General features: G+C 58.1%; 1 pseudogene; it reads right to left on the bottom strand.

The window, feature by feature from the left end:
- Nucleotides 1-1,146: 1,146 nt before the first annotated feature.
- On the bottom strand, nt 1,147-3,661 carry LOC131096526 (serine/threonine-protein kinase pim-1-like; annotated as a pseudogene).
- Between the last annotated feature and the right edge of the window lie 2,495 nt (nt 3,662-6,156).

Genomic DNA, 6,156 nt, shown 5'->3' with positions numbered 1-6,156 from the left:
TCAGATTTCATGGCCTTGTCTGGCTTCTAAATACACAAAGGTCAATACATGTTTCACTAATGAGAGGCTAAATCTATCTCAGTGCTAATGACCATGCATATTTCATCAGGGAGCAGATACAAAGATAACCTTTGCTTGGAAGGTTCATCCAGAGGCCATCTTTGGCTCAGGGCCTGCTGTCCAGGCCTCACTCAGGGCTGGTGTCCAGGCCTTGGCACTTCAGGGATGTGCTTTAGTGCTGGGCTTGGCACTGCTGGGTGACCGGCTGCACTGGGTGATCTCAGAGGGCTTTTCCAACAGAAAGGATTCTGTGAGTCCATGATTCTATCCACTGCATTCAGCTGGGGCTATTTTAGCAGCATTACTTTGATCCAAAAGTTCCCTCTTGCCCAGCTCCTGTGGCCGGAGGCTTCAGCTCCTTCAGCTTCTGGTGCTGAGCTGCTCATGCTGAACGAGATGACTTGGAGAGAAGAACACAGTCCATGCAATTCCTTCTGGGACACGGAGAGTGGAGCCCATTTCGTACCCACCCCAGCCCATCCTCCCAGCCCTGCCAAAAGCAGCTGGGCAGCGACTGAAGAATGAGTTGCATCTGCACCAGCAAAGGGGGAGCCTTTGGTTCCCTGCCACGCTGGGTCATGCCCAAATCTGTCAGAATTTCCCCAGATGGGGACTCATCTGCAAATTCCCTGTGGACTTTGGCTTTGAAGAAGGTGCCAGAATCAAAGTGCATCACCTTCAGCCTCCAGTGGCCAGGCTGAGGAAGAGCTTGTTATCCCTGATGTCACCCTCGCTGTCTCCTGCAGCAGCAGCAGCAGCAGAAGCAGCATCCCCACCCGGTACAGCTTCTCCAGGGGCTCCTTCTCCCTCCCTGGGAGCAGACCAGGCTCTCAGGGCTCTGCCCAGGGCCCCAGCTGTCAGGGAACCAGGACAAGCAAAACCAGCTGGGATGGCGGCCACCAGTGCTGGGCAGAGTAGCTCAGCTCCAGCACAAGGGCTGCGTGTTCCCATCCCATGACCCTGGTGCAGTGACACAGGCAGCAGAAAAAGCTCTGGGTTCCTTTGCTTCTCATTGCCAAGGCATGTGTGGAGCAGGAACTTACCAGGGCCCTGGATCAAAGTGTGCCTGTGGCTCTCTCCCTTCTTCTATGCCAGAGGAATATCCCACATCCAAGGATCACAGAACAGGTCCTCCAGTGTGGGTCTGTCCAAGGAGTTCACAGATAAACACCACCTGATCAGGTTTTTGCACTCTGGGGAGAGAAAGCAGAAACTGCCGGTCGGCCAGAGAAGGCTCCTGTCTGCTTTACCCCACTATTCCTGTGCCCAGGCCATGCTGGATGTGCTCAGAGCTGGGCCTAAACTTTCCCATCCATTCCCTGTTTTGGAGGAGAGCAGGACATGTGCCACCTCCTCAGCAGCTGCCAGAGTGGGATGCCCACGACCCCGCTGCTGGCTCCCAGCACTGGGATTCCCCCCGTGCCCAGAGAAGAGGATCCACCTTGAGAGAGCCTTTGTGGCAGTGGGAGCTGGCCCCTGCTGAGGTTCTGGCCCCTCCTGAAAGGGTGCTCCCCGCAGACCATCTGGTGCAGCAGGATGCCCAGGGACCAGACTGTTGCTGCCTCGCCATGGTACCAGCCAAAGTCATTCCATTCCGGGGGCTGTATGACAGTGTTCCTATGGAATACAGATGGAATTCATCAGGGGGATGCTGCTACTCCCAGAGCCTGGCCCCAGCATCCCTGGGTGTGCGGGGGCTGCATCAGGGGCACACAGGGTGACCACTGCCCTCTCGCCAGCATCTGGGACTTGTGCACAAAGTTAGGGTTGGAAAAGAAGCCTCTGGTGCTGGAAGAGGGCAGCCCTGGCTAGGCCCGACCATGACATACAAAGGAAAAACCCACTCCATGCTGGGGAAAAAACCTGCCCTTATCCTCCCTGCCTGCATTGCCCCAAAAATATTATGAAGCCAAGGCAAACAGGGCGAGTGGAGCAGTCCAAGCCCTTCCTCTCGTCTGCACACCAAAGTGGCTGGGGCACAGGTTCCGCCCTCCCTCTCTGCTACCCCCACCCACGGCAGTTTTGGTCGGGCTGGCTGCCCCAGCCCAGCCCCAGTCCTGGGCAGAGTGGCTGGCAGAGGCTGCCAGCAGGGCTGGAAGATGGCTGCCCACCCAGTCCCGCTCGAAAGTAACTCAGCTGAAGATTCAGTGCCCTGACTGGCAGCAAAAGGGAGAACTCCCGCTGCCACAGCCAGCTTGGGCTGGGGGATGTTGGGCCATGAGATGTCAGAAGCGGGAGCACAGCCCTGGGTAGGCTCACCTGCAAAGTGAGTGTAGACTGTGTCCTGCAAGTAGGTGCCACAGCCAAAGTCAATCAGTTTGGCCTGCCCGGTGTCCAGGTCAACCAGGATGTTCTCTGGCTTGATGTCCCTGTGCAGGACCCTGCAGCTGGTGCAGTGCCGCACGGCCTCCAGCACCTGGCGGAACAGCTCCCGTGCCACCTCCTCGGGCAGGAACCGCCGTGCCCGAATGAAACGCTGCAGGTCCTGACACTGCTCTGGCCGCTCCAGCACCATCATGATGCAGTTGAGGAGCTCGAGCCACTCCAGCAGCTGGACCACACCGGGGAAGCCAGTGGACACCTTGGCCAGCAGCACGATCTCTAGGGGTGCGCCGGTGCCGTCGGGCTGCGGGAGGAGCACGATGCCGTCAGTGGGGCACGATGCCGTGCCAGGCCTGGGGAAGCCCTCAGCCAGCCCGGGATGCTCTTCGCCCTGCGCTAGGCCCACGCCCACTCTCCCTCGGGCATCCTGGCGGCCCCCACCGTGCCGGGTCCTGGCTCATCCCCGGCCGGCAGCCCCGGCTGCTGGCCCCACTCACTCACCAGCTCGCCCCAGTGCCGGACGCAGTTCTGTGGCACCCTTTTGATGGCCACCTGCAAGCCAAGGGCAGCAGCAGGGTGAGCTCGCCGCCCACACTGCGAGCCCCATCCTCTGCCCTCTGCCCCCCTCCTCCTCCTCCATCCCCTCCTCCTGCGCCCGCCGCCAGCCCTGCCGCTCACCGGGGCGCCGTCCGAGAGCCGCGTGGCTGCAAAGACTATGCCGAAGCCGCCCCGCCCCAGCAGCGATCCGAGCCGGTACTGCTCCTGCCGGGCCTCCTGCGCCGTCCCTGTGGGTGGGAAGCAGCTGTCAGCGCTCAGCCTGGGGCCAGCAACAACCCCCGAGTGCCCCTCACCCGCCCCAGGCCAGCCATGCCCAGGCGTTCGCTCTTCGGAACGCGGCACAGGAGGCTCGGGGCCCTCGGCTGCGCTGCCGAGCAGCGGAGCTCAGGCTGTGGAAGCTGCAGCGGAGGCGGCGGGAGCCGCCGCACCGCGTGTGTCCTCCACGGGCCCCGGGAGGGGCACGGGCCCGGGCTGGGGCCGGGGCTGAGGCCAGGGCCGGGGTTGGGACTGGACCCTGCGTCGGGTCTGGGGCCGGACTCGGGCCAGGCGGATGGCAAAGGGCGGCGATGCCGCCCCCACCCCAGGCACTGATGCTCGCCCAGCAGCGCCACCGCCAGAGCCGGGCGGAGGCGAGACGGCGGCGGGACGGCCGGGGCCGGGCACGGGGCAGCCCCGTCCAGGGCCGGGGGTGGGCCGGGGGCATGGCCCGGCCCGGCAGGGGAGAGGGAGGCAGGGAGAGGAGAGAGACGCCGGGCAAGGGACCCCGAGAGAAGGGTGCCCGACAGTGGGAAAGGGAGAGAGAGAGAAAGAAAGAGAGAAGAGAAAGAAAGAGATTATTCAAAATATCACTTTGCTGCTGCTGCTTCTGCTGCCGCTGCTACTGCTACCGCCGCTGCTGCCGCTGCTGCAACTGAAGCACCGGAGCTGTTTGTCCCCGTGTCCGTTCCCCACGAGCCCCACGAGCCCCACATTTGAGCCCCTCGAACCCCGCGCGCCCCGGGGACAGCCCCTCCATCTGCCCAAACATGGGAACTTTGCAGCCTTGAGCCCGGATGTGGAGCCCTGGCTCCTGCGCACTGGCACAGCGATCCCCTCGCCTGCTGCTGTGCATTGTCCTTGCTGAGGGTCAGACACTGTCGGGCCACCTTCCCTTGGGGTAGGATTCCTACCTGACCCAAGCACTGCACTCACACCTCCAGAGTTGCTTTCCTGTAAAAACATGGGAAGGAAAACTGTGTGTGGCTCATGGTATTTTAGAGTGTCTAAAAATCCCTAAGTCACCAATCTTAGAGGTGAGGTGCATCTGGAATTACTGGGATGCAACATAGAAAAGGGGAGCATAGAAATAAATAGAGGAAAACATCTTGGATTGTTTCTTTCATTTTCATTTCCCTTCTGGAAAGCCGTTTCAGTTTTCCAGGAATCTTCTCCTGTCTGCTCTTCCCAAGAATCTCTCATGGAGAACAAGGTCAAGCTTCTGTCACAAGATTTGCCACCGGGAAATTACGCCACTGGTGAAGTTTTCATGATGACTGTACTGGCTTAGGGCAAATTTTGGGAGGAAATCTCCAAAAGGGGTCCGTCTAGAAAGCAAGTTCAAGCAGCCCCTACCCCTACTAGTTCAGGAAAAGACTTCCCTGGAGAAAAGTGAAAAAAACGCCAGTTTATTTAACAAGTAAAGTATTCACAAGCATGAAAAATGAATAATATTAAATAAAACCTCTGACAGTGGTGAAGAGATGGCAAATTCAGAAAGTCCTTTTTGTGAGTTGTAGTTGGCTCACTCGGTCTCTTCTAAGTCCCTCTGGTGCTGGAATGCAGTGTCCCAGAGCTTGGTGGGCCACAGGTGTGAGCTGCTGCTGGTGTTTTTCTGGGTTTTCAGTCCAGAGCAGGTATAAACAGTTCTAAGAAAAAGGAAAGCCACAGTCTGAGGAACTTCGCTTCCTAAGCTACCTAAAACCAAATTGCTAGACCTGGGCTGTGAAGGCATCAGGAAATTTCCAAATCTGGGAACTGGCGGTCCCAGCAAACACCAGAGCTGGATGATGCTGGTGCCAGAACCTGCAGATTTCCAAATTTTGGCTTTCTGTGTCAGCAAATCACTGGACTTGGGCTGTGCCAGCACCAGGAAGTTTTCAGATCTGGGCACTGGTGCTGCCAGCAAACACCAGATCTGGGTGGTGTCATTGCCAACGAGAGAAATCTGCCAGATTTGGGCTCAGCTGGCACTGAGAAATTTCCAAATCTGGGTTCTGGTTACAAGAAACACAAAATGTAGGGGTGGTGCCAGACCCAGCAGCAGGAAACTGCCACAGGTTTTGGATTTCTGTGCCAGCAAATTGCTGCATTTGGGCTGTGTCAGAAGAGGGAAATTTCCAGATGTAAGCACTGTCAGTGGCAGCAAACACCAGGTCTGGGCACCTGTATTGGCATCAGGAAATTGCCAGATTTTGGCTTTCTGTGCCAGCAAATTTCTGGACTTGGGCTGTGCCAGCCCTGGGAAATTTCCAGATCTGGGCACTTGCCAGGTAAACAGCAGACCTGGGCGGTGCTGGTGGCAGTGCCGGGAAGCTGCTGGGTTCTGGCCTTCTTTCCAGAAAATTGCTGCATTTTTTGCAGCCAGGTTTTGCTGGCAGTGAGAAATTGCTAGATGCTAATTTTCTGTGCCAGTAAACTGCTGGAATTAGGGTGTGCAGGCATCTGAAACATTCCCGATCTGGGTACTGGCGGTGTCAGCAAACCCGAGATCGGGTTGCTGTAGGTACCAGGTCTTTGCTTGGTTTTGACTTTCTTTGCCAGCAAGTTGCTGCACTTGGGCTGTGCTAGAATAGGGAAATATCAAAATCTGGGAACTGGCAGTGCCAGCAAACACCACGTTTCAGGAAGGATTGGATCTGGACCTGTTCCCTCCCTACCTCCCTCCCTCAACAAGGTGCCAGAGGGGCTGGACAGCAGCCAGGCAGAAAGGGACCTGCAGGGACTGATGGACAGCAGGCTGGACATGAGCCAGCAGTGTGCCCAGGTGGGCAAGAAGGCCAATGGCTCCTGGCCGGGCTCAGGAATGGTGTGGCCAGCAGGAGCAGGGCAGGGATTCTTCCCCTGTGCTCAGCACTGGTTGGGCAGCACCTCAAGTGCTGTTTGTAGTTCTGGTGCCCCCAATTTAGGAAGGATATGGAGGGGCTGGAGCATGTCCAGAGAAGGGCAACAAGGCTGGGG

This window comes from Melospiza georgiana, unplaced genomic scaffold (assembly GCF_028018845.1).
Source record: "Melospiza georgiana isolate bMelGeo1 unplaced genomic scaffold, bMelGeo1.pri scaffold_51, whole genome shotgun sequence".
Lineage (NCBI taxonomy): Eukaryota > Metazoa > Chordata > Aves > Passeriformes > Passerellidae > Melospiza > Melospiza georgiana.
Note: the sequence above shows the minus strand (reverse complement) of the source record. Positions and strands in the feature narration are given on the sequence as shown.